Raw genomic sequence first — 23,545 nt, 5'->3', positions numbered from 1 at the left:
CGTTCGGCCATGTACAACAGTCGGTCTAGTGAACAATGGGATATTAGATATGGAATACTTGGACAAATTTGAAGCAAAACAAAAATTCATTAAAAATAAGCCGGTCATTAAAGACCAACAAAATATTCAAAGTCCCGGCCCCCTGGCCGGGTAAATACAAAGCAAACGGCACGCAGGCCGTGGAAAGAATACATTAAGCTTAAGAAGGGGGCAGTTCAGTATTAGCAGCTGCCGCCTGGTCAGCACTCTTCTTGCTGGACTCGGCTTCAGCTGCATCCTTTTTTGATGCCTTACCCCCAAGTGGCACAAGCGCCACAACCGGCTCCTCCTCCTCCTCCAACGCTTCTCCCAACGCCTCTTCTTCAGCAGCCGCCAGGATCTCTTGATTATATGTTTCCGAACACTGGCGGTATGTTCTTTCCCAAGAGGCAAAGTCGGCACTGGGGAAGAGGCGGCCCCATGTCATGCGCTGGATTTGAGCGGAGTCTTCCATCATCTCCCGGACGAGCTCTTTCTTCTCTTGCTCGGCCTTTTCCGAGAGCTCCTTGGTAAGACTCTTCTCTTGGCTCACCAGGCGTTCTTTTACGCTGGCCAAGGATTTCTCCATGGCTTCGTAAGAGTACATTTTTAGGCGAAGAGGTTTCAGCTCGGCCTGGAGATTTGTGATGGTCGCCTCCAGCTCGTCATTCTTCTTCTGGGCCGCCTCTAACTGAGCCCGAACAGCGGCGGTAGCCTGCGCCTGATAATAAAGAATATCAATGGTCAGTACTTCATTTTGGGCAATTTGAAACATTGCCTTATCACAGTCAGAGGCGGCCATAGCTTTTGCAGCCTTTACCTCTTTGTTTTTCCGATCAAGCGGCTTGCGAAGGCCGTTAACTCGGAGCAGGGCCTAAGTAAAAAAAAAACAGGCGTCAGTTTCCAAACAAAAAACAGGCGTCCAGAATATTCAAATACTCAAAAATATGCTAAGTATACCTCAGCAAGGACCCCTGCAATCCCGTCAAGGTCAAGGGTGCCGACACCCCTGACCGCCTCCCTTTCAGACGGAGGAACTGCCCTGATCATAGACTTGGCCATCTCTACCAAGTCAGGCCCCTGGGGGCCGGCTGCATCAAGCGTAAACAAACGGATTAGACTTAGTAACAAAGGGAGCAAGTCTAAAATTTACAAGGACAACTTCAAACCTCTAGGCGGCCCAGTTGGAATTTTAGAAGAAGTGGCCGGCTGTTTCTCAGCCGCCACCTGTTTCCTGGCAGAACCAGGAGAGCTCCCAACAGTCGTCTTCCGGGCCTTGGGGTCCGGCTGTTGGGAAGATGAAGCTCTTGGAGCACCCTTCTAAAACAGAAGGAAAAAGTCAGTATATGCATAAACACTCCAAAAAGAGGGTGAAAGGTTCGGAGCTCACCAAGGGTGCCCCCTTTTTTGGGGAGTCGGTTGAAGCTTGTTGCATAATAGAGGCCCGCAACATGGCCGCCGCAGTCTTGGAGGCGGTGATTTTGCTCATGGCGTCAGCTGCAACAACAAACGGCAAAGTTAATAAAAGATAAACAACAAATGTATGAAACAACAGAGTATTCGACAGGCCGACTACCTCTTGAGCACCGACTGCTGAGGCCATAGGCGGCCAAAAAGTACTCGTCATAGAGCCACTTGAAGCTCGGGACGCAGTGCAGGGGTACTTGCTCTCGTACCCCTGAAGTAGAGTCGACCCTCGACTCTAATTTAAAGAGTCCTTTGTCAAGGATCTCTTTCTTAGCCTTGGGGGGGAACAGGCGGCATGCTACGGCCGCCTGCAAGAAGGGGCGGATTCCTGTTCCACCTATTGAAGCGCTTGTTCAGCTCAATGTCTGAACTCTCAATGATGAGGAAGGTGCTCCGCCAGTCCTTCCACTTGTTTGCTTTACCTCTCGTCATGAGGTAGCCCCTGTGGCTTGTTAATTGATACCAGCCGGTACCGCCTGTCTTAGGGGTCCGGCTGAGATAGTTCATATGGGCGAAAGCCTCGAAGCTCGGCTCCACCCCGTGTAGTTCGCACCCGGCCACATAGCCGAGTACGTTGACCCAGGAGTTTGGGGCTAACTGCCATAACCCCAACTCATACCCATCCAAAATCCGCTGAACAGCCGGATGTAATGGGAAGCGCAGCCCTGCCTTGATCGCCGCCTCGTAGCAGCCAAAGTAGGCGCTATCATAACTGGAACCAGCCGGCCAGACGACTGTGTCTTCTGGATCCGGCACAAACACTAGAAAGTCGGGGCCCATGGTGTGGTTTTCAATAAAGCTCTCCATTTTCTCTTGCATGGTTGTGATGCGGCCCCGAGGTACCGTGCGGTAGTAGGGGGTATTTAGCTCTCGGTAAGAGGCGGATGGTTCCGCCCAATTGTCCCCCTTCTCAACTGTGTGAGAAAGTCTTGCCTCTTGCAGGCAGCTGTTTTTCTCTTCTGTACCCAAAGAAGCATGGCCAGAAGAGCTTGACGAGGAATCGTCCTCGGACGAGTCTGAAGAGGACGACTCCTCCCCTCTCCCGGAGGGGCCCGCCTCCTCTCTTTGAAAAGGAGCAGATTTATTAACTGTTAAATTGGAAGGGGTCACTATGACTCCCCCCACAGAATTGCCGGCATCCAGGCCGCCTTGTCTCACTTCAACATCTGGCGCCTGGTCAGATGTTTCACTAATCGGCACCCTGTGGGAGGAGCCGTCTGAATTTGAGATCTTAGCTGTCTTTTTTGTTCTGGCCATCCTGCTCTGCATAGACACAGATACAGTCGGACTTTGTATAAAGGACAAAGATGGGTCCGGAAAAGGGCAGGCGGCACTCCTAGTCCTAGATTTAGCCGTCCCCGGTGACCGGCTGATCACTAACCTAGGTCGTGTCGGGTGCTTCCGTGGTGCCATTTCAGAAAATAAAAAGAAAATTAAGAGTAAGAGAACTGAGTTACCTGAACGAGTGACGGTTGATGAAGTTCTGGAAGTCCGGTGCAGTCGGCTTGTCAGAACAGGCGGTAGGCAGAAAAAGTCCAAAATGTCAGAGCAAGTTCAGGGGTCCGAATGTTCTCAAATAGTTCTCAAAGTGTGAAAATGACTCAAGGCAACTCTCCCTTATATAGGCGAAGTGAGAAGGCGAAGGGTCACTTCCAGAATTCAAAATTTGGGCGGGAAAATCTCTCGTCCATTCGCCGACTGACACCTGTAGCAGGCCGTCGCCCGTTACAGTGCGACACCTGTCACAGGTAACACGTGACCAATCACGTGCCACCTGTGAGGGGCAAATGATTAGGGGATTTTTCTCCTACCAATCGGAATGCGCTACGTGGGCCAATCAGGACCTGCCAAGTGTCCCCTAGTTGGAACTGTCAGGGCTTGCCACGTGGCACGCGCTTATTCGTCCACCTTGGACATGTTATGTCACGACATGTGGCATACTCCATGCCTAATGGAGAAACCGGCCACCCAGGCCCAACTTCCGAGGGAAGCCCAATCGGCCCTAGGTTTACCTAAACCTAGGATGGGCACGTTTCCCAAGGTTATAAATACCTCCCTTAATCCTCATTAAGGAGGAGGACAGAAACATTACGGAACACACTAATAACCGGCTGATCTCGCTAACAAAGCAGATTACCTACATTAAGCACTCTCACCTAGAGAGACCTTATTACTTTAATTTCCGTATTAATTACTCCTTAATCAGGTACTAACTTGACCGTTGGAGGCGGAGCTCACAGGAGTCTCCGTTATTTTGCAGGTACAGGCGTCCGGTTCCAGTCTCGGAATTGTAACTCTCCCGCAGGACATCAGAAAACCCCGAAACACTAATTAAAACCATTTACTTCCCTCCATCTGGCAAGTCATTACCCTACCTGTCATTATTCCGAATCGGGTCTGGGGGCAAGTTGTTTGGGTCCAAATAACTTCAATTGGGCAGTCCAAATAACGTCAATTGGGCAGTCCAAATGTTTTAATTACAAAAGCCCAAAATCAAGGTTCAACTCTCTTAAGCATGCCAAGTCAGTCAGGCCCAGTCAGCATGGCAAGCCCATTTGACTTCAAGGCCCATTCCATCCAATAAGCAAAGGTATAAAAACCTTCAATTGTCTCTTCTTACTGATATCCACATTAAACCTCAAGTAATTAATTCTCTTACATAGCTTTCTCTCTCTATATACACTGTACTGACTTCGGCATCGGAGGGGCCTTCCTCGGCACAACCCCCGAGGCTAGTTTTACGTGTTTTTACTGTGCAGGAAACTCTCAGCCCAGTCATAACTTGGACCGAGTTCAGTCTTCAACCCTAGAAAAGCGCTTATCCAAAGGTCCCATTGTTTTCATACGAAACACAATTCATATTACAAATTGAACGATAATATACAAGATATTGCATCAATAATCTTAGACAAAATAGAACTTCAATATGATTTGTGCTTACTACAATAAATTATACACCAAGAAAAATGAAATTCTAAACATAACCAGAAACTTGATAATACCATTATTACAAATTAAATGATGAAAAACATGATAATGCAATTCAACTATAACCTTAGACAAGAAGAACTTTACCGTGTATGAAGTTAAGTTTATTAGACCCATCAAAGTGAAGTATGGTAACAATATCATCATCATCATCTTTGTAACCAGAAGCATGAACCATTAGTAAGCAAAATTCAGCAACATTGATAATCTTTCCTTCAATGGGTTTGCTGCAATGGAAGTACTTTAACCCAGAAGACTTCAAGATAAGACTACCAACAGCTCGAGTTCTTGTGTTGCGAACCGTGATCTCGAAACCCTTTTCAGTAATGTCCACCCTTGCCATACCTTTTGGGTTGAATTCACTGTCAGATAAAGATGAAACAGACTGCAGCAGTTTGCTTATTGGTGTTAGTTGAAAGTTTATGACTTTCTCTGGGTTTTGTTTGAAGTTTCAGTCATGGTTAGTTAAAAATAGAGAAGAAGAAAAACAAGAAGAAGATGAAGAAGAAGAAGTACCAAAAAGAGTGGAAATTTAAGAGGCTTTTATCTAAAGAAGTTGGTTATAGAGTATAACAGAATGCAGAGAATAATTAAGCTTTTCCCAGGCTTTTATGTGTGATCGGATCATCAACTAAGTAAGTTTGGCTGCTATGACTTGTGAATATATAGTTGAGTTTAGTTAGTTCCACTAGGGGTAAGTGGTAAGCCGAGCCAAACTCTAGTTCGAAACCTTAATCAGCTTAAACAAATTTGTCATGGATTGACAGGAAAGCGAGCAAATTAATTGTTTTCCTATGTTAAATTTTCACTTAAATCTTTGGCGAATTAAGTAAAATCTTTGGCCATTATTTGCTTTTGGTAATTGGTGGCTAGAACACGATATATCAGGGCACGTATATTTAGAATCAATAACAACTAAGGCAGCATTTGCATATATGGACTAATTTATGCTCATTATGGTTCATGTAACTGAGTATTTGTGTCATGAGTCATGGAGTTTGTGTTGATCTGATTATAATCATCAAACATATGAATATGACACAACATAAGAGGAAGAGCAAAGGCTGCTGATATATCGATTATCAGAAATCGGGTTAATGCTTACTAAGGGAAGCTCCATTATGTTTGCTTATAAGTTCAACACATACATTATATTGGATCATATGATTGCTTTAGTTGTTAGTCATATGATTTATTGCTGCATAATGTGTTGAAAATGTGCAGTGGACACAAATCGAGAAATCGAGTCTAATGGAACTTATAGAGGTTGGGAATTTAATAACAATCCAAAAACCAATGTTCCTGTGCTATCACTTTTCTAGTACAGCATAATACTAAGAAGAAAAAATACAGATGTATCTGAATTTATGGACTCTAAGATGACTAACACCTAAAGCAAGAAAATGCAGAACTATACTAATTTTGCAGAATTTCAGAATAAAGTTTCATAAGCAAGGACATCGATCATATACTTGATCAGCTACATATTCATATTTCATAATCAAGTTAAACTTACAATATGTTTTTGGTGTAATACTTGGTATATTACCTAACTATAGGAGTATAAAACTGCACATGAAAACCAATTACATTTTTGAAAAACTTGGCCAAATCTGGACCTAAGAGCTTTACTTACACTAGGTTACTTTTCAGCATCTCTTCGGTCAACGGTATTTCAAGATCAGAGTTTTCAATGATTAGTGTTGCTTGGATGACGAACACCAAATCACCAGTTTGCAAAGGCAGAATCGCAGCATGATGTTATCGGCTGGTTCAGAAAGAAAACACACTAGAAGACATGGTGCCAAGAATGATGCTTGCCACATTGCTTGCAAATGAGGCAATACAATCCATCCATAATACATCTGCCCTGGTTCCATTCCCCTAGTTCCACAAAACTACAATTTCCACATGAAAGAAACTTAATATATATGTTGGAATAATGGAAGGAATCCAAAGTAGCCTGACTCGGGCGCCCGACCGAGCGAGCATCTCCCGACCGGGCGCGAGAAGGGTCGTAAGTTCTGAGTTTTGTCGCCCGACCGGGTGCGGAGGACGCTTGGGAAAACAAGGAGTGTCCGCCCGACCGGGTGTGAGAGGACGCTTGGAAAATGAAGGAATGTTCGCCTAACCGGGCGAGAGTTTGGCTGTTGAGTTGTCTTGACTTCCTTGGATTGTTTTCTTCTTTAATCTTTCGTAACCCCTCACTTCTGAAGTGTTTTATGGGGATTAACTCATATGTTTACTTTTGATTTTTCCACCTTTTGACTTCCCTTTGATCTTCCATCTTCCATCACTCTTCCATATATATTTGATGACTGATTTTCTGGTTGGATATACACAAGAAGCTAAACACCTTAAGCTAAACACAATCCTACTTCTTTGGGCATAAGTTTCCATAGACTCAACCTCTCACTCTAAAGTGTCTTAGTGTGAGAGTGGTGTGTAATCTTAGGGGACGATCAGGCGATTACAATTGTGCACCCCGGTTGCGCCGGAATTCGTTTGCAAAGGCAGTGATTTATATCACGCCACACCGAATTTCCTTTCCTATTTTCTTCTTCTTCATTTTGTGGCTATTGTTTTAGACAACTATTTTACAACAATTTTGAAAACGAATTATGTCTATTTCAACTAGTCTTTTGAACAAGACTCTTCCCGACCTCTCTAAGTTGGAACCGCTTGATGGTAACAATTATAAGAAATGGTCACAAAAGTTGCTAATCTTTTTTGAACAATTGGAAGTAGATTATGTCTTGATTGAGGATGTTATTGAGACCCTCAAGAATGCAGAAGGAGCTACCAAGACCGCTACAAACGCAGTCCCGGCGACCACAACGGAAGCCTTGAAGAAGGAGGAGAAGGACAACAAGCTTGTTCGTGGTCATCTCCTCAACCATATGAATAACACTTTGTTTGATTTGTTTGTCAATTTCAAGTCAAGCAAGGTTATATGGGATTCCTTGGAAAAGAAATATGGATTAGATGATGTCGGGAAAAAGAAGTACGTGGTGGGCAAGTGGATCAGTTTTAAGATGGATGATGAGAAGCCGATCATGTCTCAAGTCCATGACTATGAGAATTTAGTGACCGAAATCCTTGGTGAAGGCATGAAGATGTGTGAGACTCTTCAAGCCAATGTTCTCTTGGAAAAATTTCCTCATTTTTGGAATGACTACCGTAATTCATTGAAGCACGAGAAGAAGGACATGACCCTCCAAGAACTCATTAGCCATATGAGAACCAAAGAGGCTAATCGCCTTAAGGATAAGTTTGAAAATTTATCTCTTAATTCTTCCAAAGCTAATCTTGTTGAGTCTCCTTTGAATGTGTCTAAGAACAGGAAAATCTCCAAGAAGAAGGGAAACAACAAGTCCAAAATCAACTTCACTCACAACAAAATCCAAAAGCTTAAGGGGGCGTGCTATGTGTGTGGAATCATCGGACACAAAGCCTACCAATGCAACCGAAGGCATGGAGCTAAGAAAGATGGTTCTACCTCCCAAGCTAACCTTGTTGAAAAGGAGGACATCATTGTAGCGGTGGTGGTTGAAGCCAACTTGGTGGAAAACAAAGTTGAGTGGATTTTGGACACCGGAGCATTGAGGCATTTTTGTGCAAACAAGGCTTTGATGACCGAGTTTTAAGATGTTACCGTCGGCGATCATGTCTACATGGGCAATAGTAGTACCGACGGAGTCCTTGGCAAAGAAAAGGTTCATCTCAAACTTACCTCCGGAAAAACTTTATTTTTGAATAATGTGTTGTATGTTCCTTCTCTTAGGAGAAATTTGGTTTCGCGAGCCCTTCTCGACAAAGCCGGCCTAAAACTTGTCTTTTAGGCCAATAAGATTGTGATGTCTAAGAATGGAGACTTTTTTGGAAAAGGTTACCTTAATAATGGTTTGTTTGTTTTGAATGTTATGAATGAGAATGGAAGTACTTCTTTTGCTTATATTGTTGGGTCTTTGGTTGTTTGGCACAATCGTTTGGGTCATTTAAATTCTTCTTATTTAAAAAGGTTAAAGGACATGAATTTGATTAATTTTTCAATGGATGACAAACTTGACAAATGCCAAATTTGTATTGAGGCCAAGCATACTAAGAAATCGTTTAAGCAAGTGGTCTCAAGAAGTACAAAATTACTTGAATTGATTCATTCGGATTTAGCGGACTTTAAAATGCACTAGTAGGGGTGGGAAAAACTATTATATTACTTTTTTGATGATTTTTCTCGCTATACCAAAGTTTATTTGCTTAAAACAAAAGGTGAAGCCGAAAGTGCATTTTTAAAGTACAAAGCCGAAGTTGAAAATCAATTGGATCTAAAAATCAAAAGAGTTACGACCGATAGAGGTGGTGGATATGGTAAAGATACTTTAAAAGATTTTTGTGAAGCCAATGGCATCATACATGAAACAAGTCCACCTTACACACCCCAATATAATGGTATTGCTGAAAGGAAAAATAAATCTTTGAAAGAGACTATGAATGTCATGCTTCTTAGTTCCGGTTTATCCGATAATTTGTGGGGATAGGCGTTTCTTTCTGCTTGTTATGTGCTCAATAGAGTGCCCCATAAAAAATTGGATAAAATCCCCTATGAACTTTGGAAGGGATTTAGTCCAAATTTTAAAATTTTGAAAGTGTGGGGGTGTTTGGCTAAGGTGGATTTTCCAGATTTTAAAAAATCCACCATGGGGTCTAAAACTTTTGATTGTGTGCTCATTGGATATGCTCATAATAGTGCAGTCTATAGGTTCATGCTTTTAAGTGATAAATAAATTTATGAAGCTAGAGATGCGGTATTTTTTGAGCATATATTTCCTATGAACAAGTCTTTGTCTTCTAATGTTGATATGCATGCTAGTAAGTCAAGTATGGATGTACCTTTGGTTGATTCTTTGTCTAGTTGTAGTCTCCCCTCTTCCTCTACCAAAGTGGTAGAGGTTTTACCTAGGAGAAGTAAGAGACCTAGAGTAGGGTCTTCCTTTGGACCGGATTTTTTGACTTCTTTTGTGGTAGAAGACTTTGATGTGAATTGTTTGAGTGAGCATGTTGTGTCTTTTTTCTCTTAGAAGAAGACCCTAAGACTTATGATGGGGGCAATGAGGTCTATAGATGCTAGTTTTAGGAAACAGGCCATTAACAGTGAACTTGATTCTATCATGTCCAATCATACTTGGGATCTTTGTGACTTGCCTAAGGGTTCTAAACCTATAAGTTGTAAGTGGATTTTCAAGAAGAAACTTAGACCGGATGGGACCATAGATAAGTTCAAAGCTAGACTTGTCATTAGAGGTTTCACCCAAAAGGAAGGTATATATTTCTTTGACACCTATTCTCCCGTGACTAAGATTGCCACCCTTAGAACCTTGGTAGCCCTTGCGGCAATTTATGATTTAGTGGTTCACCAAATGGATGTTAAAACGGCTTTCCTTAATAGAGACCTTGATGAAGAAATTTATATGACTCAACCGGAAGGGTTTGTGTAAAGGGCAAGAACATAAAGTGTGTAAGCTTAGAAAGTCTCTTTATGGTCTTAAGCAAGCTCCTAAGCAATGGTTTGAAAAGTTTGATAGTACTCTTAAGAGTTGTGGCTATGTTGCTAATTCATCGGATTCATGCTTGTACTCTAAAGAGTTTGGTTCATCATGTGTTATAATTTGCTTATATGTTGATGATATGCTTATTGTTGGTACTAACCTTGATGTGATGAAAGATGCCAAGGCTATGCTTTCTACTAAGTTTGAAATGAAGGACATGGGAGAAGCCGATGTTATTCTTGGAATTCATCTAAAGAAAACGGAGAATGGTTTTTCCATGAGTCAATCTCACTATGTAGAAAAAATTCTAAAGAAGTTTTATTCTTTTGATGTTGTTCCTAGCAAGGTGTCATATGATGCTAACACCAAGTTAGTAAAGAACAAAGGTTCTAGCATGTCTCAAGAGCTCTATGCAAGGGTGATTGGTAGTGTTATGTTCTTGATGAATTGTACACGACCCGACATAGCCTATGCGGTGAGTAGACTTAGTAGATATACTCATACTCCAAGTGAAGATCATTGGGTTGCTCGTCGTCGGCTACTAAGGTATCTCAAAGGTACCATGGAGGTATGCTTGCATTTTAATCGCTTTCCTAATGTTTTAGAAGGCTATTGTGATCTAATTGGGTAACCGATAATGATGAGGTTGTCTCTAATAGTGGGCATGTTTTTGTTTTGGGTGGAGGTGCTATTTCATGAAAGTCCTCAAAACAACCATGTCTAGCTCGCTCCACCATGGAATCTGAATTCATTGCTCTTGAGTTGGCAGGTCATGAAGCAGAGTGGCTTAGGAATCTCCTAGCCGACATACCTTTGTGGGGGAAGTCCTAATCTCCGGTGTCCATACATTGTGACTCTCAGGCGGCCATTGGAGTTGCCAAAAACAACAACTACAACAGCAAAAAGAGACATATGCGTATGAGACACAAAGTTGTGAGGCAATTTCTCAAGAATGGAGTTATTGCATTGGGCTATGTAAGGTCCGAAAAGAACTTGGTAGATCCTTTGACGAAAGGGTTAGCAAGAAAACAAGTTGAAGAATCATCGAGGGGAATAGGACTCAAGGTCATGTGATACATTACATTTGTCTTAGTTCCTATAGTGATAGTGTTTGTAATGTGTATTTGTTTGTGAGGTTGAGTATTCAAACTCTTAATGGGTCCTTGTGCTATTGAGACGCACGGTTAAAGGACTCACCTATGTGGTTGTGAAGACTAGCCATCTTCTATAAATACTTTGGCCGGTTTTCTAGAGCCTCCACTAGACCTAAGGTGAATATGCTTGGCTATAAAAGAGCATATCTCTTCGCGGAGTCTATTGGAGTGATGTATGTGTTGTGAAGGTTCTTGAGTTAGTCTTGGAGTTTCAAGGTTAGTCCACTCCATGATCAAGAGTCTAAGGGTTTCAAGGTTTTATCCACCCTTGTACTTGTAGCTCATTGCCTCATTTCACTAAGCACTAAGATTTCAAATTACTTATGTAATATCTAGGTGTTATGTATTAAACTCCTCTTATGCCCAATATGTTGTTCATTCTCTTCTTTGTTGGTTTTTCTTCCTTCCTTTAGTGGGGGATTGTTGGAATAAAGGAAGGAATCTAAAATAGCCTAACCCGGGCGCCCGACCGGGCGCGAGAAGGGTCGTAAGTTCTGAGTTCCATCGCCTGACCGGGCGCGAGAGGACGCTTGGAAAATGAAGGAATATTCGCCCGATCGGACGAGCTCCGCCCGATCGGGCGCGAGAGTCACCTAGGATTTGTCTAGGTGCTCGCCCGACCGGGCACGAGTTCGGCTGTTGGGTTGTCTTGACTTCCTTGGATTGTTTTCTTCTTTAATCTTTCGTAACCCCTCACTTATGAAGTGTTTTATGGGGATTAACTCATATGTTTACTTCTGATTTTTCCACCTTTTGACTTCCCTTTTATATTCCATCTTCCATCACTCTTCCATATATATTTGATGACTGATTTTCTGGTTGGATATACACAAGAAGCTAAACACCTTAAGCTAAACACAATCCTACTTCTTTGGGCATAAGTTTCCATAGACTCAACCTCTCACTCTAAAGTGTCTTAGTGTGAGAGTGGTGTGTAATCTTAGGGGACGATCAGGCGATTACAATTGTGCACCCCGGTTGCGCCGGAATTCGTTTTCAAAGGCAGTGATTTATATCACGCCACACCGAATTTCCTTTCCTATTTTCTTCTTCTTCATTTTGTGGCTATTGTTTTAGACAACTATTTTACAACAATATATGCAACTACAGAATTCCCTTCATCAATTCACAGTAACCACACATGATCATCCTTATTCATATGAGATTATGTGAGCATTACCTTTTCACGTTCGTAATTATAAACCCAAGGTTATTTATCAACAACGACAGTCACCATTCTCTCGCTTTTTTACGTTCACTGAAACTGATTACATGACGAAAGCTTAGAGATTGAACAAGGTATACATGGATCACATATATATAATTGTCTAATACACAAAGAATGAGATAAGGACCTAATTTAGGTATTCCAAGCTTTTTGAGTCCTTTGATTATCTGCCTTAGAATCATTGATGTAATAACAGCCTCACAGAAGAATGTAATATCAGGAATTTTTTCAATCCCCTCATCCATTTCCAATAATTTTACATGATACTCAATATCAATGTCGGTTTTAGTATTAACGTCACTTCCTGAAATAATGAATACAAAACTATGTGATTAGCCAACAATTCGAAAAAAAACCAAAGTTATCTACTGCAGTTATTTGTCCTACTGTTAAGAAATTAAACATTAACAGTGTATCATTATACTGTATAACTAATTACTCCCTATAGATAGCATTGATTAAGATCATATGTGATTAGTTATAGTTGAATCAGTACAAGTAATAATAAATCAAGGGAAAATGAAAATAGAATTGAATTCAACCAGTCCCTCCAATTTCCGAGCAGCCCACCTCCTTCCTCCTCCTCCATAATTTCCGAAAGTCCATTCCTTCCTCCTTCCTTCTTACTTCCTTTCTCTTTCCTTTCTCCCTCCTTCCTTTCTCTTTCCCTTCACTCTCCATTGATTCCGATCCCCTCCACCCAGCCACCCACGACTGACCACGCACCCCTGCCAACCTCCCTTTATTGTCCTCCATTTCTCTTTCTTCATTTTCAATTTTCGGCCGCCGCCTACCCTCTCGACACCGAAATCTCATCTCTGATTGGCGTGAATTTCTAGGTTTTTGGTGTTTTAGGTTCTGGGTTTTAGGCAATTGAGGTGGATTTCGAGGGTAATCGGAAACTGGACAAGGGAGGGGGAGGGGCAGCAACGGTCAACAGGGGGGTAGGAGTGAGGTGGTCGGAAATTGGAAAAGAGAGTGGGAGGGGCCGTAGAGGGGTGGGGGTGGCTGGATTTTACCTTCTTTTTTTAAAAAAAAAAAAATTGTCAAAAAAAATTTTAAATGAAAAAAAAAGTTACCTGAGAAACAGGTAGCAGGTCACCTTGGCCTCATAATCTAAGACACCCCTCAAAACTTGGATTATTGTAGAATAATCAACAAAAAATCTTGCGTAGACTTGGTCCACAATAATATTATTGTGCACCTGAGGCTTATACGCATGCAACTAACATTTTATTGAACATAGTGACCCTCATTTTTTCATAGTAACCTTATTTTTAACATAGTACCTTTATTAAAACTTGTGTGACCTTTTACTATTATTGTGAACTTGAAGTACTACGTTACATTAAACATAATAGCCTTAAATTTAACAATAATGACCTTTATTACTCATATTGACCAATATACAAAAAAAAAAAAAAAAAAAAAAAAAAAAAAAAAAAAAAAAAACACTATTATAGCCTTTATAATACCAAAATGACTTTTATTTCAACATAATAAACTTTATTTTAAAAATAGCGACCCATTTTTTTTATTAAAAAAACAACCATAGTGTTTATAATGTTAGTAGTTCACATTAAATTAATGTGAAACAGGTTCATTTAAAAATTTGTCAATAGTTACAAAGTTAAATTAATAAAATAAGACCACACAAAGATTGGATTATTAAAATCAAACTTTTCAAAAATTATTACACCTGAGTCTATGTAAGAATTTTTAAGGGAATACGAGTAATAATTTAGTCGATCAATTGTGCTTTTAGGGAGCTGCTCCCAGCTCACACTATGATGTAATGAGGTATGAGGTGCCGTGAAGATAGGATTTGATAGCCTGAATAGACACCAAGAAAAATGATGTTTTGATTGGCAATCACTAAATTCCTTACATGCCCTCACGTGGGCAAGTAGGATCCTTAAATAGGTAGCTGTGCAATTTTAAAATCTCAACATTATACTTGGTACCAATACACTCATGCAATTGGATTACTTGATCTAGTTTTGATATTTGCGCTTTACATATCATTATAATATTGCGATACGTACTCTCGAGTCTCAATTCTCTATTTCAAGCTAGCTTTCTCTGGCTTTTTGCTTTCAGGATTTCACACAAAAATTGCTTCCAAATCTACATTTCATATCAATGAGGGTAAAGTAAAGTGTAGATTAATGGAACCAATTTAGTTTTTCAATGATTATTCACATGATGATTTTTTTCGCTTACAAAATCGTAAAATTCGCCTAAATTACACCCCGTTATCACTTGAATTATTCTTTATGTTGAGCTAAAAAAACTAACAACAAAACACTTTATCTAATACTTACTACTCGAGAAGTTATGTTTAATTTTTTAAGGTTATTACATACTCATATATATGTACTAGCTCTCTTCAAATATAAAAGAACAAGTTCGACGGTTACTCCTCTCAATTTTTTAAAGTACCAAAGTGCCTTATGCCTAATGTGGCTTGTCAAAGTATTTAAATATTATAATGTGATTTGAAATGAGAAAAAAAAAATAATAAGTGTTAAAATTATAGAAGTGAAAGCCATAAGAATTGAAAATATTGCTAAATCTAGTTGAAATATCCATTTCTTTTCAGTTAACATATTATTTTAGTCACATTTTTCTAGCCTGTAATATGTTTGATGATAAATAACCAAAAATCATAAAAAGTATATGGAAATTGCTAAGTGAAACGTGTCAACCAAAAAGAAATGAAAAAAAGATAATTTAAAATGTAATACTCCACAGTATGGATCGGACCAAAAGAGTGAATGATTAAAAATAGGATTTCCAAAAATGAAAAGTGTGTCACTTCAAAAAATAAAAAAATAAAAAGTGTCACTTGAAAAAATAAAAGCGATTAACTCTTTAGCTTTGAATTTCTTTATATTATATTTTACATGTTATAGTTTAAAGAGATTGCGCATTTTTATTTTATATTTTTTATTAAACTGTGGCATATAATTTTATGAATTTGATTATTTGATGATTATCAATAAGCAAAAATCATAAAAAGTGTGTGAATATTGCTAAAGTAACACGTGTCAACAAAAAATAAATAAATAAAATTGCTACTCGTATAATTTAATGTAATACTCCATAGTATGGACAAAAAAAGTGATGTATTATTAAAAATAGGATTTCTACTAATAAAAAGTGTGTCATTAAGGAGTAAACAAACAAAAAAAAGGAGTAAATAATTTTTTTTTTCCAGTTGAAAATTTCTCGTCATGTTATATGTTACCCGTTACTCTTTAATGGCCCATAGCTTTTTTCCCATTTGAAACTTGAAATAGTGACACATAGTTTTATGAGGTTGAACCGTTGAACTGATGGTAAGTAAACAATTTTTATTTTTTTTGACACATAGTATGTAAACGAAAGAGTTTGGTGTTCATTTTACAATGCAATAATACCCTTTCTAGCTCAATGTTGTTACTAGGAAAAAAAAAAAACAATTAAATTGGATGGAAAGACAAAAAAATGGTGATTACAATCACAATTGAAATGGAAACTAAGCATTAATTGACAAATCAATCACAATTGGCTAAGTAAAATTTGGCATAATCCTTCGACCGATGTCATCATTTAAGTTATTACAAATTATGAATTACTTTTTTTTTTTTCACCCGATTTACCCTTTGGGCTAATTTGGATTCGGGGATCAATTCTGGATGGTTAGGTTCTAATCCCCTCCTAATTGTTGTTGCGAGATATCGAATATAAGTCCTCCCTACCAAGTGTAGTCCCAATCACCACTACACCAATAGCTAATTGGTATAAATTATGATAACTAATAAGAATTGATTAAGAAAGTACTTTTGAGAATTTTTTTCAACTTTGTGAATAGATGTGATAATAAACTAAAGTTATGAGGATTTTTGGGTTCCCTTCAAGATTTGTTCCTTGGAAGGGTTTATCTAATCTTCATTATTGCTAGTCTTTTTTTTTAAAAAAGGTTTTCCTTCACTCTTCTCCTTAATATGTCTTTCTCTTTCATCTCTTTTCAACCTGGTCTTAGTTGTGGATCTTTGTAAGAGCTTTATCGGTGGTAAGTAGAACACTAGTGGAAGCCCTAAAAACTTTTTAATTGCTTTCAATAAATAGATCTCATCCTTGTGATATGGTGATTATTCTATCGTGTTTAATTTCTTTGTTTGTTCATCTGGCGAGGATTATTGAAGATACAGAGTTTCATAATACCCGTACGTTTCTAGAGAATCGCATAGTATTTTCATCCAAACAATAAACTATGCATTAGTCGATTTCAAGCCGAATTGGTGCTAATTCACGGATTGTATTGCATTATATGAAGTTTTTTTATGAAGACATTTGTTAATCGAATCTGCGATGTAATTAGGTTTAAGGTGTTATGTACTTGTGTTGAACTTTTATTAGATTTCTTAAAAATTGTTTGTAAATGTTGTTTAACTATGTTATTAATGATGAGAAGCTATTGCGTGCGGATGTCCGCACGCAAATTTCCGTGCGGCTGGACTTGGGTGATATGTTTTACTTGTTGGCTGATACGTTTTATGTGTTGGCTGATATGTTTCAATTGTTGGCTGATATGAATTTTGTGTTGGCTAATATATTTTTTTTGTTGGTTGATATATTTTTTTCAAAGTTTTTGATGGGTTTCTTTTGTTAGCTGATATTAGACATTATTTGGCTTATATGCTTCTTTAGTTGGCTTATATATTTATTTTGTTGGCTGATATCTATATTTTAATTGTTGTCTTATATGTTTTATTTTGTTGCTTATATATTTATTTTGTTGGCTTACCTGTTGCTTTTGTTTGCTGAATTCATCATTTTGTTGGCTGATATGCTCCATTTGTTGGCTGATATGTATCTTTGTTGGATGATATGTTGCTCTTGTTGGATGATATGTATCTTTTGTTAGCTGATATATTCCTTATGTTGACTGATACGTTTTTTTTTATTAATGTCTGACATGTCCCTAATGTTGACTGATATCAAACATCAATTGGCTAATATATTCATTTTAATGGCTGATATGCCTCATTAGTTTTCTTTTCACCACTTCATTTTCCCTCACCACTTAACACTCATTTTTACTTCATTTTCCCTCACCACTCACGCAAGCAATCTCCCTTGTTCCCCCAATTCACCAACACCAACCCAACAACAACAACCGCATAAACCACCGGCTGCACCCCAAATGCCTAACCGCTGCTCAGCCACGCAGCCAGCAGGGCACCACCTGCACAACCTCCATGATTGCACTACCACCACCGCTCCCATCTAAAAATCGACCACCACCACCCCCTCCCCTCCAAAATCCAATCACCTGTCACCACCACCTTCACGACCCGCGCCACCTCCAACCACCAATTTTGCAAATCGCACCACCACCTACGCCACCTTTACGACCCACCGCAAATTGCACCAATTTTGATAAAAATTACCCAGCAATAAGGAGAAAGAGAAGAGAAGAGAGGAAGGAGTACCGAGTAAAAAGGAGGAGCAGTGGAGAGAGAAAGAGAAAGGAAGAGAAAAAGGTTTGTGCCGCACGAACTGTTGGATGCGGATGGACGCACCCAATAGTTTGTGATTAATGAAATCATTTTTCTCCCCGTCAAAAATAAATGGATATTATCATTATTATTTCAAAATTTCTCTACCTTATTACTACAAGTCTACAAGGAACAAATATCACATTAATGCATATGTACGGTTGTGCGTGTTGATTTAGAAATAGGAATTCATGTCGTGACATCTTATAATTCATGGAATACTATTAATTTTGTTATCAGCCATATTGTTTGGTTTTTTTTATTTTTTATTTTTTTTAATTATGAAAACTAATGTAAATAGTATTTACGGCTACACATAAGAAGTTAAAAATGAAAAAAAAAAAAAAAACAACAACAAATATAGTTTACATTAATGTCACCAATTTATGCGTGATTTTATCATCAATCATTAATAAAATAATACTAAAACAAACACCAAAAATGACACGTGTCAATTCCTGGTGCAAAATTTTCCCTCCAATGCCTTTTTTTTTTTCCATTTATTTTAGCTATTTTATTATAGGAAAGTTTTATTACATTTGGCTAGAATCTTATTATTTTTATTGTTACCTATGATTCAAGATTTTAATTTTTTAATTTTTTCCTTCCAATTTCAATAAATTTGGTCAATAGTATATTGGTAATTTTTTTTCTAGCCATTTTCCTATAGTTTTTTTTTCTATTTTTTTTTTTTTTGCACATGAGGAGCTAATCCCCACCATTTTTCTAGCTAACCATCAATGCAATTGTAATCACTATTAATCAATCTTATTTAGAGTTCTTTTGTATAATCTTAACTAAAATGTATATCCTTTCAATTTAACAAAAGGAAAAGAAAAAACTACATAAAGTTGATGATCACCTCTAATGGTCACCTCTTATTTGTAATCACTTTTAATCTAACTTATTTGTAGTTCTTTAGCTAGCGAGGTAGGTTCTTTATGATCACCTCTAATGGACATATATAGACTAATTAATAATTTATACTACCTCCTGTTGACACCTGATTGTGTCTCCCCAAAAACTAAACTCAGTGATGAGTACCTTTCACGTCTTTGATTATCGAGCTAGGTGAAGAGTTGAAGAGTCTCGTGGATTTTCCCTTTAGCCTTCACCATTTCTAACCTTTCCTAAAATGTTTTAAGTCAAAATCATTTATTTCGTACCTTTAAACCCAAAATCATTCATTTCATGTCTTTGAAAATCATTCATTTCGTATCCTATTTATTAAAAACATCCAAATCAGTTTATTTTGGTCCATAATATGAGTCCAATAATTGTGTAGTTGGATGGGTCTTGAAAAGATCTTTCCAACGATAAATTATAAGCCCAAATCTGACTTAAAACGAGTAAGTTATGGCCAAAATACTAAACTGGGCCCAAACCGAGCGGACCCAATGATCATGTGGAGGGTCCATTATATTTCTAAAACCATTAGAATTTATCTTAATCATCTAGAATCTTCTAGAAGGTTGTTTTATATTCTAATTATCCTGTTTAGAAAAGATAATGATTAAGAATTTTATTTCGAATAAAACGAGTGTTTTTAATAGATTTAACTCTATAAAATAAGGATAAGTACGGATATTCGACTAACCCAATTTTATTGGAATTCGGATTCTGTACGAGTCTTATCTTCTGAAAATTATCGCGCAACGATGAAAATATCGCACAGCGATGAATATATATCGCGTAGCGATATCCCCATCGCGACGCGATGAATCCTGTTTTATTCCGGGTAGAATTCTGATCGTTTTCTAATCTTTTCGGTCGTTTTTTCTCTATAAATAAGGGTCGTTTTCCTCCGTTTTTATTCACCAACAATCATGATCCTTCTCTCTCTAAGCTAAAGCTTATTCTTTCTCTCTTTCTCTTTCTTAGCCTTAGCCTAAATACACAAACACCATATGTCTTTTACGAGACTCTAATACACGTAGCCAAGCTCGAAGTTGCCTTCGCCCTCGACGTGAAAGAAAGAGGTATGAGGCATCAAAGTGAGTAGATCTATTATCTTTATTCCTTTGATATAGAAAATCATGCTTAGAGTATTATTTTAATTCCTAGTATCATGTTACGATGTTTTTATGATTTCTAGTATCATGTTAGGGTGTTATTTTAATATTTCTACTATCATGCTTCCTAGTATCATGTTTAGGCTAAAGCTTTGATTTTTATTTAGTGACATGCTAGGGTTTGTTATTAATTTGTTTAGTATCATGCCTAGGATCTTGCTAATATTATTTTAGAGATATTGCTTTATTATGATGGTGATGATTTGTTGTGTCAATTATTATTACGTTGCTTGATTATTCATGATTTATTGTTATTGCTTGATCACGCCCCTTTCTTGCAGGTTTTAAGGGAATTTGTACTTGAATCACGCCTAATAAAATAATTAATAATTTGATTTTAGGCTTAATATGATTTTAATTCAAGTGATCGCCAATAAGATTTATTTGTGCATTTATAATCAACCAACGTAGATTAAACAGCTTTAGGGATTACTTGTTGTATGTATGTTGATCGGAAAGCGCACATGAATATCATAAGAATTAAGTAAAGGCCTATTTAAGGCGGGTTCAATCTCTTTTAGGTTGGATCCGTACCATCATCCCCGAATATCCAGTTATGGTTCAGGACCACTATGGAGTTAGCGATCTCTGTGATCATGGATGGGGTGTAACCTTCACACCCGTGGACGGTTTACAAGTTCCTAAAACTTACTGGCGACTCTTTTGCTCTAGCTTCTTTCCCTTTGGACGCCACCATGCTTAAATGTATGATCACAGTGGGGCTCAAAGTCGATGTTTAAAATATTCCCCACACCTCCGTTCCTGAAAGTTCGACTCACTTACTATTCATCTGGTCAAAATAAAATAACTTTGACCACATCTTATGGTTTATACAATAGAAATAAATTAGTATGAGGGGTCTTATTAGATTCCCCTTATTATAAAATTTTCAAATATCAACTTCTTATAATTTTCACTTATACATAGCCAAAGATATTCATGGTCAAAGATGTTCATTGGAGACTGCTTAAATGCAAATTGAGTCGAACTTTCAGGAACGGAGGGAGTAGATTTTTTACAACCCTTTGATTAATTTCTTTTATATTTGACATTGTCTATTTATTTAATAACTTTTCTATCATTGTTATAGATCGTGCCAATGCAATTTCTATTACATAAAGTCGATCATGAGTTATACCGCCTATATGACTAATTATTTTTTATTACGGTATATGATTTCCTTAAAAAAGTTACTCTATAAAAAGTGACTGAAATACCAAGCCTTTTTTTTTTTACTTTTTAAAAAGTTTAGCATAAACGTGCGTTGCACGAGACCTATGCTAGTGCATTTCTAAACAATACCAAATTAGTAAAGATATGTATTGCTTATACTACCTCCGATTACTTTTATATGCAACTTTGGAATATTTATATCTTTTAAATAATACTCTAAAGTTGCATATAAAAGTAATCGAAGGTAGTATTATTTGTTGCCCAAATGGCTACATATACATCATCCAATGACTATTGTTCCAATATGGGTAACTTTTTTTATTTCTTATTTTTATTATTTTTTTAATTTCAAGATTCTAATTTATTTGTGTATCATTGTGTGTTTGGTAACCCCAAAAATTTATAATAAATCAGGCAAATATCGTGCATGTATAACATTACTATTTGAATACATTAATTAATGACTCAATTAAATCGTAAATATCTGAAAAGAATTCGTTGCCATTAAAAAAAAGAATTAAATGTTATAAATAATTTACCACATTATTATTTATTAATTATTATTCAAACCATTATGCATTAATTACCAAATTATTATTTATTATTCAAAGTTTCAAACCATTATGCATTATTCCAAACACATGCATTATTTTCTTACAAAAAAAAAAAAAAAAAAAAAAACCTCCCATGTATTATTCATATATTAAGACGTTCATTCAAAAGACCCATAATGTATTATTCAATAACGGGTCCATGTTTTTTTTTCCGTCAACAAAAAAAAAAAAAAAAAAAAAAAACGGGTCCATGTTTTAAGAATGTAGCTGGCAACAACAAGCATGAATATTCTTCACTACTCCAGAGATCCATTGCACTTTGCTTCACTGTTACTCCCGTTTTAGTCACGCGTTTACCATTACTTCACCAGGCACAGTAAATGAAAATGTTACACCATTAAGACAGCTAATTTTTTCGTTTCTAAAGCACCATACCAATTTATTTAATTAAATTTTTTATTTTTTATTTTTTTTTTTTTTTTTTTTTTTTTTTTTGTGGTACCGTTATATAAGTAATCTCCACTCTTGATGAAAAATATTTAATGTTCTAAAAATACTTCTTCCATTCATGTATGGTGTACACGATTACTGTGAAATGAATATAAGAAAACAATTTTAAAAAGTACCTCCGTTTCATATTATTTGCAATGATTAGACATTTTTTCTCTCTATTTTATGTCAAATCGTTGCAAATAATATGAAATGGAGGTAGTATAAGTAATTTAACAATAAAATAAAATAGAAATTATGAAAAGATGGACAATGTAAGGAAAATGTGAATAAAGTAAGAATATGATAGAGTGTAATTATTGTAAGGTCTAAACGGTAAGATGATAAACACTTTGACCCCAAATAGAATAAGGTCATGGGTTAAAATCTCATTTATCCCCACTTTCAAGTGTAATATTTCACGTTGGGTTTATAAATCACCAGCTTAATCTTCTGGTTAAGTTGATCAATTAACAAATGCAAAAAGAAATAAGGATTAAAATGACAATTAATAAAGAACAGATTAAAATAACACTATTACCTCCTGTCGATTGACCTATGAAAGACTTTGTTTTGATATGTCACCTTATCATTAATTACCAAAAATAAATAAAAATAAGTTTTAATAATTCCAACTTGAACGATTTTCTTTAAATAATCTCAACTTTTGATTGATCTTTATCATAAAGGATGCATTTTTTTCTAATAGTCCCAAAACGGTCAACAAAAGTTAACAACATATAATATCAAGTTACTTAACACGTGTCCAACCATAATTTGTCCAAAAAATTAAAAATAAATCATGATACAATTAGAAAATCCCCCTTCCCCCACCGAACCACCCCAGCTCCACCCCCTCCCCCATCGGAAAAACCCTCCTTCCCTTGCCCACCTTGGAAAACGCTCCTTCCTTTCCCCAACCCACAAAACTGCCCCCTTTCCTTCCCCACCTCGGAAAATAACCCCTTTCCTTCCCCTACCATCAAAACCGCCCCCCTTCTTAGAGAGGGGGTGGTGATTTTCAGTGGATGGGGAAGGGAGTGGGGTCGTTTTAACTGGGTAAGGAAAGGAAGGGGACGATTTCCGAGGTAAAGGAAGAGGGGGGGTTTTGGGAGGGGTTTTGAGGGGTAAGATGCACTGATCGATCAACTTCAAGGGATTGGGTGAGACGACCTATCGGTTTCAGGGCTTGGGATCGCCGACCAGTGAGGTCAGGGGAGTGGGTGGGGCACCGGGTTAGGAGAGAGGGTGGGGGAGAGAAGGTAAGGGCTGGTGGTGTTTGGGTTTCATTTTTTTTTTACCATTTTACT

The sequence above is a fragment of the Chenopodium quinoa genome, unplaced genomic scaffold (assembly GCF_001683475.1).
Source record: "Chenopodium quinoa cultivar QQ74 unplaced genomic scaffold, ASM168347v1, whole genome shotgun sequence".
Classification (NCBI taxonomy): domain Eukaryota; kingdom Viridiplantae; phylum Streptophyta; class Magnoliopsida; order Caryophyllales; family Amaranthaceae; genus Chenopodium; species Chenopodium quinoa.
Note: the sequence above shows the minus strand (reverse complement) of the source record.